Genomic DNA, 12,628 nt, shown 5'->3' with positions numbered 1-12,628 from the left:
TGGCATTCTGTTTTTGAGACAGACTTAAATAGTATGTTAGTTTTTAGTATTGTCTAGAAAGTGATGCCAATGAAAACTGCCAATTTGGCCTCATAAAGAAATCAAAACCTAATCTTGTCTCAAAGGCAATTGTTTGGGGTAGGCTTAATAACTAAACCAAATTGTGGGTAGACCTTAAGAAATGGAATCTGTCGTTTACACATGGAAGAGTTTCAGGAACACAAATGCAGCTGCAGTTAAAAAATCAAGGAAAAATTGTAAACTTCAGGACCCAAATCCTTTATACTACCAGGATAATTTATTTTTGAGGGTTGTTGTGGGGAGAGGTTTTTTCGGTTTTACTCTTAATATTGGCCCTTGCCTTTCATCCCATTGATGCCAACTAAAAAAAAAATGTAGCATTATCTTCAGGGACGTTTAACTTTGGAGAGAAATTAAAGCTAAATTATGTGGTTCCAGATGGAAGTAGGGAGAAAGTAGTAGTGAAAATATTTTCAGTAGGAAATAAGTGGGGAAAACCAACTTGAACCTGAGAAATATCCCTGAGTGCAGGCCTTGGTAAAGCCATAGAAATATTCCAATGAGAGAAGATGAGAAGGTCCATATGGCTACCACCTGACAGATTAGGGGGTAGGCACCGAGCAGGAGGGATGTCTTGGTCTCACTCACAGAGCTTCTGTGCAAGAAAATTTCATAACTCAGAGTAAAGGAAATTACCACTTGAATAAACTTAGTACCTGGCAAAAAATAGGTGCTGAGGAATGATTCAGTGAATGAACAGAGACCTGTTTCTCATGATAGTTCAGTTCTCTTCTATCAAGACAATTTTATATAGTCAATCCAGGTATAGAATGTAATTTTGTATTTACTGACTTACTGTAGGCTATTTCATATAGTCTGGGAATTCATCTAGTATGGATAACTCTGCAAGGCGAAACCATTTTGAGTTTTAAATAACTGATTTAAAAACAGTGATTTTATAAATATTAATAACCATAACAACTGTCATTTGAATACTAGGTCTCATATACTCTGCTAAGCCTTGTACAATCTCTTTTTGTGCACACAGAGAACCAATGATTGTCAGTTTTAGCATCCACATTTTACACAAGATACAGAGGCTCAGAATGTTGTTATGTGTTCAAAATTACACAACTAGTAAGGGGCAGAGCCCAGATTCACTCTCAGGGAGTCTGACTCCAAGACACAAATTCTCAAACCCTAAATTGTCTCATGAACATAATCAATGAATATTTTGACTTTTTTGAGACACAAACCCATTTCAGAATATAGATTCCCCCTGAGACTCAATATATTATGTATACTAACTTATAATTTCCAGGCCATGTAGACATACATACTCTCAACTTCCACTCCCATTATGAATCCAATATTTACTCTCAAAAATACCAGACATATGAAGTCAGAAAATCTACAAAATCATATAAAGAAACAGGAAGAAAATGAAAATTGCAATAAAAGAATGTCTAAAGGGCTTACCACAGAAATAAATATTAAGAGGAAAAAGTGGGGGCACTGAATATTTGAGAGCAGTTATATGTAACAAGTAGCATAGAGTTTACTGCACCAAACTTCAATACTGACAACGTGAAATCATAAAAGCTTCCTCTCCCAGGAGCCTTTCCCTTCCCTCCTCATCCTAGTCACCCCTCCCCTTAATCTCTCAAATACTCATTTAGTGCATACTACATGCCAGGCAATATTTTAGATGTTTGTGAGAATAAAAAATCACCATCCTCAAGGAACTTATATTCTAATGGAAGGGCACAGGTGATTAAAAAAATGAGCCAGAAAAGGAAAATATACCATATGGTAGAAAGTGATAAATGCTATGGAAAAAAATAGGGCAGGATTGGTGCTTTAAGAATGACAGAGGCAGAAAATGTTCATTTATAATATAAGTTGGTCACGGGGATAGTGGTACAGCATGGAGAAAATAGCCAGTGATTGTGTAACATCTTCCGATGTTGACAGATAGTAACAGCACTAGTGGGAATGAGGATTTAATAATATGGGAAACTGCTGAACCACTGTGTTGTGTATTTGAAACCAATATAAGACTGTATATAAATTACACTTCAATTAAAAAAAAAATTGAATGACAGACGCAGTTCAAATTGGGATGGTCAAGAGAGTCCTCACTGAGAAAAACATATTTAAGCAAAGATTTGAAGGAGGTGAAGGAGTTAGTCATGTGGTTTTTGGGGGAAAAGACCATTCTAGACATAGGGTAAAGTCAGTGCATAGGCCCAAAGCAGGGGTGCACTTAATGTGCTTGAAGCAAGCAAGAGGGCTATATGCCTGAATGGACTGAACCAGGAGACAAGATCAGAAAGGTAATGGGGGCAAAAATTATAGGGCCAAGTTGGTCCTATGAAATCTTTCGTGTTTACATTAAGAAAAATAGTAGCCAATGTCGGATTTTGAGAGTAAAACAATCTGACATAGGACTTAAATTAATCACTCTGGATGCTGTATTGATAGACTGTAGTAGGCAGGAGCAGAGGCAAAGAAATCGGAGAAGGGCTTTTCAGCAATCTGCGTAAAGAGTGATAGATTATAAGTAGCACTGAGTAGCTGAATTCTTTATGTATTTTGCAATGTAAACATTTGATGACAAATATTTCCCTTCTTCTCACAAATTAATGTGTTTTATTTTCATACAATTCAAAGTATTTTCTAATTTCCTTACGATTTCCTCTTTTTTGAACCATAGGCTATTTAGAAGTAGTTTTATTTTCTAATATCTGGGGATTTTCTAGCTATCTTTGCTTTACTGATTTCTAGCCTAATTCTATTAAAGTCTGAAACATACTTTATATTATTTCACTTCATTTACATGTATTAATGTACTCAGGTTTGTTGTATGGCCCAGGAGATGGTCTACCTCAGTTGGATGCTCCAGCTGAACTGGAAAAGAATGTCCTCTACAGTTACGAGTGGAGTGCTGTCTAAGTATAAGTCAGGTGGAGTTATCAAGAACATTCAGGTCTTTTGTATCTTTACTGATTTTCTATTTGTCTATTAACTACTGAGAGAAGTGTTAAGGTCTTCAACCATAATTGTGAATTTGTCTTTAATTTCTTTCAATTTTTGCTGTATGTACTTTGTAGCTCTGTTGCTAGATTCATTCACATGTAGGATTATGTTTCCTTGGAGAATTATCCCTTTAATATCAGGTAATATTCTTCTTTATCCCTGGTGACGTTCCTTATTCTAAAGTCTACTGTGTCCATTATAAGATATAGCTATTCTAGCTTTTTTTAAATTAGTCTTTTCTTAGTATATCATTTTCCATCTGTCTACTTCTAACTTGCTATGTACTATATTTAAAATAGGTTTTTTGTAGAAACATACAGTTTGATCTTATTTTCTTATCCAATTTGACAATCTAAGACTTTTATTTCATGTATTTATATTGTTTACATTTAATGTTATTATTCTATGTCAACATCAAATTCTATCGTCTTGCTGTTTTCTTATCATCTTGCTGTTTTCTAATGTTCTATCTGTTCTGTTTCTTTTTTCAATTTTTTCCCTACTTTTGAATTATGCTGAGTATTTTTAAAATTTTAGTTTATTTATTATACCTTTATTCCTTTCTATAAAACTTTTTGTGGTTGCTGTAGGTTTTTAAATATACATATTAATTAATCAAGACCTACCTTAAAATGATATTATATCACTTCATATGTAGTATAAGGACTTCTTATGTATATAAAATAGTATTTGCCCAATTCCTCCCTCCCATCTGCTGTTGTTAAACATTTTCATTTATATTTGTGATAAATATATAATACATTATTACTATTTTTACTTTAGATAGTTATAATTTGAAACAATTAAAATAAGAGAATTAATTTTATATTACCTTGCTTTATTCCCTTTCCAGCGCCCTTCATTTTTTAATGTGGATTCAACTTTATGGTTGGTCTCACAATCCTTCTTCCTGGAGAACTTCCTGACTTCTGAATATATTTTGAAGGTGGAGCCAATGAGATTTCCAGATGTATTTGATATAGCCCTTGAGAGAGAGCAAAGCCAAAAATGATCCTAAGGTTTACAATAGAGATATTGATAAATCACAATGACGATAGCAAATAATTAAAAAGAAGAGAGTACATTTGGGAAGGAACAGATACTAGCATTAAAAAAAAATTCAGCTCTAAAAGAATACTACAGCTTGATACACCAAATGTATTTTGTAATCTACATACCTGCCATGGATTATTTTCTATCCCTCTAAGTTCCAGTTTCAATGATCTGTAGAAGTCTTGCAGGGTGGGAAGAGGCATAGATCCAATGTGTGTGACTCCTATATCTACAAATACCTATTTGATCTCCTCATCAGCCCCAGTGTAAAACTCAGTCCCTTCAGTGGTTTCAACAAGTTTTGTCCCCCCACATTTACCAGGTTTCTTTTATTTTTTACTTCCTCATGTGGTCTTGGTTCCCTCCTTATGAACTTGCTTCCTGTGAATTCTGAATTCTTCTCCTTTTTTTTTTTTATCACCAAATGTTAATTCATTTTAGTCATCAATGAGACTACCGTAGATATTTTTGCACCTTGTGCTTGTAAAAGCAGATAAAATATTTAATATGTCATTTACAATGTATTTTACTAGCTCAGCATACAGGATGTATATAGATTATATCAAAGTAGTAGACAGTTAGGGGCCTGTGCAAACCCTGCAAAAATAGTCCTTCAGGTATCTGCTAATTAAAAGAAAAACACCACTTGCTGTTTAGAAGTGATACAATTCAAACTACCACAAAATATAAAGGGCTGCAAAATGTATACCATTCCAACAACATATATAAGTTATTAAATAAAGATCTGATTTAAAAGAATATAAATGAAGCCTTTAAGTAGGACTTTTCTACATGCATATTATTCCTTATTAAAGAAAAAAAAAAGTAAAAAGGCCATTGGTAATTGCTTTGTTAACATTTGTAGAAAATGCCAATTCTCTGGTCACAAATTCCACTAAGTTTAGCACTTAAGGTCTCTGCAGTGTTATAAACGTTAATTTAAAATACTGTTAATTCTATAATTCCATTGGTAAAATAATGTGACTTGGAATATGGCAGTCTTCATGTTGAGGGCAATGATCCACAGTCTGATATTTTAAATTTCTTAGATGTGAACAGTTATCCAGAAGAACAGCACCCTCTGCCACCAGCCTGAGCTTGAGGTTCATCATCGATAATCTGTACGCCTCGGCTTGCAGCTCCTGGTTGACTGGAGCCATTACCTTTTGCCCTCTCATCCACTTGTGCTGTTTCTATCATCCTTTTACAAAGGTCAAGGAAGAGTTCCTCGATTTCTTTGTTCTGTTTGGCTGAAGTATGATAGTGTTATGCTCCCACAGAATCTGTATACGATTCTGCTTCTTGAATGGAAACGTGTCTCTCCTTTTCCAAATCTATTTTATTACCAACTATTCACAAACAGATTTCATTTCCCAACATTTTCCGTAATTCTTTGACCCAGTTTTTTACCTTCTGAAAAGAGTCTTCATCTGTTATATCATAAACTAAAATAGCTCCATTTCAATCTCTGTAGTAAATTGGACCCAATGCATGGAATCTCTCTTCCCATATAGCAAGGTTTACTCTCTTCCCACCAATATTTAACTTCTTTGTTAAGAATGATGCCTCCGAAGTTATCACGGACGAGCCCCCAAAAATGATGCTGGGGCTCTTGTTTGCAGAGCCGAAGAATGAGCTTCACAAACAGTCAAGGTAGGAGAGCAAGGTACAGGCTTTTATTTAGAGATAAAGTGAAGGGACAGAGCTCCCGGCTCACGCCAGGAGGGAACAAGAGAGTCCCTCTTCTCCTTTTTTTATATGGAATTTAAGTATCTCCTACACTCAGTGTTATTTACACAAAACCCCTTAAGGAGGTCATCAGAATAAAGAAGGCTTCAGGATCTGCCCTTTCTAGCAGTTTTGGTTTATAAAGGTACCCCACTATCACAGGTAAAGTTCCTTCAGGATTTGCGTACAGGAGGTTTATTGGAAATGCTCCTAAAATCAGTATCTGTGCAGGAGCAAGGGAAGCAGATCAAGCAGAAGAAGAAGTTGAAATGAGATACAGTTTGAAACAGTAGGCTCAGGCAAGGCCACAAATATCTCTCGAGGATGAGATGATCCTACAGAGATGTCCCACATTAAGGAACACATCCTACAATAATCAATCATTGGTTTAAAAGTGGGGAGGGAGATACTTTGCAATGCATTGTATATGTACAATATAAATAAGCAGCTCCCTAATTAAAGGTGGTTTGTACTTGAATGGCCCCAGCTGCTCTCTGAGATCAGACCTCACACACTGAATTTAAGTAATGGACAAGATCTCTCACCAGGGCTTCTACTTTCAGTGGGTTTCAGACCAGAGCTGGAGGTTGGAAACCACTCCCTGGAACATTATTTGCAGAGAAGTTGATTTAATAGGAAAGTTATCAAACCAGCAGCATCAACTGCAACTCCCCAAGTCTCAGTTAAGGCTTCTAGTTCAACTCCACACTTTGGCTGGGTTCCATAACGAAAGCATCCTTACCCTTATTTCTGATCTTCCTGAAAAAAAAGTTTTACTAACAAGGATAATTTAGATCTCCCATGAATTCTAAAGCTTCTCTAATAATGCCTTACTGTATATTGCTCTTGTAATAACATGCTTTAACTGAATCTGATTTTCCAAACTGTTCAATAGCACCTTGTCATGTGGCTCATTGCACAAGAGTCTCTAGTATTAACACATCTCCAGAGAACTCTTCTTGCTGTTGGTGCATGGAGGAGAAGTGGATTACGAGTCCCAGCAGCACTCCACATTATCAAGTACACTTTCTGATGTTGTCAAGTATTTCATCACAGAGGTGAAGCTCTGGCAGAACTGAGATCATGTGTGCTACCTAATGCCAAGCCTGTAAACTTTCTTTTAATCTCCTTCACATCTCTGCCTCTAAAGCCTGCCACTACTGCAACATGGCATGCTCTCTTTAAACTCAAAACCCTTCTGTCTGTTCCCTGAGACTGAACTGGGTGAGAATACATGTAGTGTATGGTCAACAGGTTAGCAGCCTTCCTGGGGACTCTAATGCTTGCCTGATGCCTACTTCAGCACTAGACGTCCTCTATCTGAGGGACTTTGTCTCAACAAATGGAACTTTGAAGGAGCCTTTGATCAGGCAAAAGCAGATGGCCATATACACTCTTGCCACTCCAAAGAGAAGGTTATATTTCAGAGCCTGTCAAGATAAAACTCTAAAAAAAAAAAAAGGAACAAAACAAAAACAAAAACAAAACCTCACCTGCAACTTGGGATGGTTTTGGCTTATATAATGATATGATACCTTGACTTTTGCTTAAAATACTCAATCTTGAACAGTGTGTTCCTATGCAAAAGCTGAAAAGTTGACCTAAGAGTAGATCTCTACCTTGGGTTCCCTGTGAGGTTGCTGTGGACCTATTCCTCTAAAATTCTCAGAAGGCCAATTGTTCAATTGAAAATGGAGATTCTGTGAGGCACATCCTGAGTATCAGTAGAAGGCTTTTTGAAAGGGTCCTTGAATAGTCACCTAAATCTCTCCATCTTAAGAAAGGGATTTTTACAGTCATACATTTTGCTTCATATTTACTCTAAGACCATATTTCCTGACAGCACCCTGGATTTGATCTTGCCCTGAGGCACTTACTTTTTAGAGTCTTTGGGAAGAGACTAGGAAGAAAAAACAGTTTTATTTTTGAACCTAGCAATCAAGGGCCATTTTTATTTGTTTTACATACTGCTTGCAAATGGAATAATTTCTTCTTTAGCTCACATCTCTTTATTTGTATTTTATGACAGTCAACCAAAAGAAATTACATCACTTTGAACATTTAGCCTAAAAATACCCTTAGCCAGATAAGTTCACTAGGTACATTTCTATTTTCTGCAGGTGACATTTTTCCCAAACTTTACCACTGGAAATCCAAAATCTTCTATCTTTTAGCCCCCAAAAATATTCCACTCACTATTCCTCAAGTCTTCACTGACAGCCATTTTGAGGCTCACTGGTCCTGGTAACACCCTACTTCCAGGTAACAAAATCTGTTACTCTTGCTATATAGTAATTCCACCCAAAACCTACTGGTATAAAACAACATTCATTTTGTTTTGCTTGTGATTTTGTCTGACAGTAATTTGGGGAAGAGCTTAGCTGGAGTCTTAACCTAAGTACCTGGAGTCTCTTATGAAATTGTCATCAAAGGTTGGTCAGGACTACAGACATCTGAAGGCTCAGTTGGACTGGATGTCCAAGAAGACTCACTCTCATGGCTAGTGGTTGAAGCTAGCTGTCATTTGGGGTCAACCAGAGCACAGACAGGTAGCCTCTACATATGGTTTCGCTTTCTCACACCTTGGCAGCTTCAGGTAGTTGGACTTCTTATGTGGCAACTCAGGACCTCAACTGTGAATTTTCTCATGAGCAAGTGAAATCAGCCTCACCTTTTATGACCTGGTCTTGAAAATCACAGCATCATTTCTCCTGTACTTTATTCATCAAAGTAGTTACATGCCCACCTAAGGAATGTATACACACCACTCAGCATGAAGAGCGTCTAAGAATTTTGCAGCCATTTTTTAAAACCCACCACAGGGGCCCGGCTGCCTTGCTTTCTCTGGTATAACAAGTCCTTATGATAATGCCAGACACACAGGGGATGCTCCATAAGTGTTTTTTGAAATAACAGAATTTGGTAGAAAAAGAAAAGGAATTCTGTGGATAATTCTCAAACTAGTCATGCACCATGTGAGGTCTCTAGCCCTGAGATATTCAAGAAGAGAAGAGATATCACAATTGGCTACCTTTGGTGATGTCAGCACTCAATTTGTCTAAGCAAAGGTCTGCCTCTTGATTCTTCTTTTGGCCCTTTTAATTTTTTAATTATTATAGTCCCAAGGGAGACTTCTACATTACCAGAACCTTTACTTGCATTTTTTAATAAAAGGCAGTTTCCCAACTCTAAGAATGTGTGGAGTTCTGATAACCTTGAAGCAGCCTCAAGTAACATGGCAAGGAAATGATCTGGAAGAGCTGTGGATGCTCTCCAAGTACTTTAATCTAGGGAGCAACTTTGCCACATAAATATCTAGCTGAATGTCCTCTGTTCCATATTCATTTGGGTATATAATAGAATGTTTTCATTTTCTTGTGCCACAGGATACAGAGAAATTCCAAATGTGGATGAGAGGAGCTATAAGAATATTATATACCAAGACCAACATATTATATAGCATATTATATAGTCTGAGCTAGGATGAGTTTCAGTAAATGCACTTTTTTACACATCATACAAAATTATAAGTAGGACACAAGACTTAAAAACCTTTGTAATGTCCCCTAACATCCCTACCTAACAGGTTACCATATTTATAAGTGGAAATGTCTTCTGAGCAATGTCAGGTATCTTGTTTAAATCCTCTGAAACAAAACAATTTCTGTGATGCATGTATAGTGATGCCAGGAAATCCATCTGCCAGCCAGAATTTCGTCCTTTAAATACCTTGTTATGGCAGCACAAAAGAACACAATGGGTTTTGTTTAGAATGTCACTCTTCCATCTCTGGACTAAAAGGATTAGGTCTAAATTGCACTTCATTACATAAGAGTGAATGAAAATGTTTGCTTCTTTTGTTCTTAAAAGTATTTAATGGTGCTTTATAAGTAGCCAAAAAGAAAATTATTTGGACTAAGGAAATCCATTCTGAGGGTCACAAACAGTAGATCTGCCAGGCGTTCTATGTTTTTATTTATTTAACACACAAAAGTCATGGGCTTTTCAAGGACAATCCTGTGTTGGACAGGGCAGAGGGTCGAAGAGAGGCCATATAGTGTGATGGTTAAATGTAAAGATTTTGGTCAGTCAGATTTGGTTTTAGCCTCTGGTTAACAAGTATATCTAGGAAATTTACTTAACCTCTCTGTGGCTTTCCTCATTTGTAACATGCTGATAAAAGTATTCACCTTTCAGGGTTGGTTTAAGGGTTAAATGAGGTAACACATGCAATTCACTTACCAGTGCTTGGTGCAGAGTAGGTGCACAGTTAACAAGTCAGATAAGAGTGAGCAATTTTCAATAGGTACTGTGTATGAGAGTGTGGCAGGGGTTAGGGGGTGCAGAGGGGTGTGAGAGGGGAAATAGAAAATGGGGAGAGAAAGAGGAGTAATAAGGACAGACAGAAATGGAGGGATAGAGAGTGAGGGAGATGGAGAGAGAATCTTTTGGAAAGGGAATTTAGAAAGCATTGGAGACATAGTAAGAGTGTGATGGTTATGTGTTAATGTTAATTTATCTGATGAACAGATTTTAAGTTTTGAAAATGCTAGAATGGAACAGGAATGGAATTTCAGGAAGCACAAAGATATTTGTGTTACTTTGAGAAAGTCGCTTGTCTTCTGTACATAGGACAAAGTCGAAGGTCTGAAACACTTCCTTGCTCTACCTTCTGTTCCCATTTCAATCATACTTTTGCACCCCCCCGTGATTCTATGCACCCACTATCAGAGGCCTGTCCTTTGACTGAGACTCAGCTGCTTTCTAAGTGAGACACTGGAAAGGCACCAGGCCATTACAGTGTCACTGCAAACAATGTGGAGGTATTTTCATGCTATTATGAGAGGAAATTCCAGTGTGATATACAAATAAAAGAACTTTCCTAAGAAACAAGAATTGGGGAAGGAGTGAAGGAAAGATTTTGAGGTGGACAAAGCCTTCCTTCCAGTTTCAAATGAACTGGTGAGGTCATCCCTATGTTTAATCAATTCCTATTTTTAAACCATTTGGAAGAAACAGGTTCTGCAATATACCATAGTAGCAGTAATCTTGCCATTATTAATTAGAACAATAAATACCATTGTTTCTATAATGATTTTGTTTAAAAAAATAATATTCAGGTTTAGTCATGTATATAAAGAAATAGGGTATCAATAGCCCATTTCTAATTTTGTTTTAATGATTTTTCAAAAAAATATATTTTTATTTCACCTTACACAATTCTGTTCAAAACCATTTCTGTTAACACCCTTCAAATAACCTTTTAGAATATTTCATATGAATCTATGAACCTCAATAAAATGTTTCCTGTTTTTCATTTCCCCAAGGCTAAAGTGACACAATCATTAGCTTTTGAGAGAGTTAAACAATAACTCCCTATGCTTACGTCTGTGAAAGAATGGAAAACAAACATACCTGGAAGCATTGTAACAGTTGAAAAGATTCCCATACTTCGGTTTCTTTCTTATTTTTCTTTTCCCTAAAAGAACACAGAGGATGTTTTTAAAAGAAAAACTAATATTTCAAATAAACTTTTTCTCTACTTATAGTGCTGAATAAATTCTTTCTGTCTCTAAATGTTAACAAGACCATACTTTTTAGTGAGAAACCTACTTAATCCTGTTTTGTGGTAGTTACAATGTGCCAGGCAACACTGTAGGTACGGGGGTATACCAGTAAACAAAACAAGTTAAATCCCTGACATTGCAGAGCTTGTAGTCTAGTGGTGGAGAGAATGAAAATGGCCAATATGAATATAGGATTATGTTAATAAATGACAAAGTTAAGACAGGAAGGGAATGGGGAGTAGATTAGGGTTTGGCAGGGTTTGTAGTTTTAGATAGGGTGGTCAGAGAAGGGTTTTTGAAAAGTTGGAGTTTAAAGAAAGATGTGAGGGAAGTAGAGGAGGACATCATGTTTTAAGGCCCAGTTAGCAGGCCTAGCTGAGTCAAGTAAGGGGACAGTAGTAAGAAATGAGATGAAAGAGGGGCCAGTCTGAAGTCTATTTTAAGGGCTGACTTTTAGTCATCAGGTTAAATGGCACTGCAAGTATGAGACAGGAAGTCACTACAGGTGTGCTCACATCTGTTTGTCTCTCAGGATTCGTTCTCCACCATTCTCCATCCTGTCCTCTGGCCCAGGGAAGCTGAGCTATATTTTTCTCCTCTTCCTCCTGACCCATCACTGTTCTTCCTTTTGGCAACAATCCTCTTTTCATTATCCAAGTGTTCCCTCTGTCAGAGACCCAGAGACCCAGCCACCTGTGTTTCTCTGGATCAGAGCTCTCAAGAGTGGCCCTAAACCCGCCCGTGTCAGTGCTGGGAACCTACTAAAATGCAGACTCCTTGGCCTCACTTAGATATTCAATCAGTGTCTCTGGGATTGGGGCCCAAGAATCTGCATGTTTAATGAATTTTCCAGGTCAGTTTTCTTACTGTGAGGGTTGAAAATTAGAATTGTAGATTATAGAACCAGCACCTCTATGATAGGCTTCCAAGCAATTTCTTATACCCAGAGTTTTTCTTTGCCCCAAAAATAAGAACTCAGAAATATTTGGTTTGGCTTTATTATATTTTGACTGACTATACTGTCCTAAATTTTTATTCAACACTTATGAAATATTTTATTTTATGAAATGAAATACTGATTGTGTCAGTGCATAGTATCCACAGGTATCATTTTGCTCAATCTTCATCAATTTGTGTCTTATGAGACTTGATGTCTTGTTTGCAAATTGATAAATTGTGGAAGGGTTATCTATGACTACTATATATTTTTGTATAAAAGC

At 36.8% G+C, this 12,628-nt stretch overlaps 1 long non-coding RNA gene and 1 pseudogene across 1 annotated transcript in view; both read right to left on the bottom strand.

Annotated features, from left to right (window-relative positions):
- Positions 1 to 4,534: 4,534 nt before the first annotated feature.
- On the bottom strand, positions 4,535 to 5,709 carry LOC118909228 (ras-related protein Rab-21-like; annotated as a pseudogene).
- A 155-nt stretch (positions 5,710 to 5,864) lies between these two features.
- The window catches only part of LOC130684104 (uncharacterized), a 34,009-nt gene continuing 27,245 nt past the window's right edge, over positions 5,865 to 12,628 (bottom strand). Inside the window, exon 3 of the long non-coding RNA XR_008998246.1 lies at positions 5,865 to 8,341. This is a non-coding gene — a long non-coding RNA (uncharacterized LOC130684104). The remainder of the gene's footprint in view (positions 8,342 to 12,628) is intronic.

This window comes from Manis pentadactyla, chromosome 6 (genome assembly GCF_030020395.1).
Source record: "Manis pentadactyla isolate mManPen7 chromosome 6, mManPen7.hap1, whole genome shotgun sequence".
Lineage (NCBI taxonomy): Eukaryota > Metazoa > Chordata > Mammalia > Pholidota > Manidae > Manis > Manis pentadactyla.
This window is presented reverse-complemented; position numbering and strand designations above follow the sequence as displayed.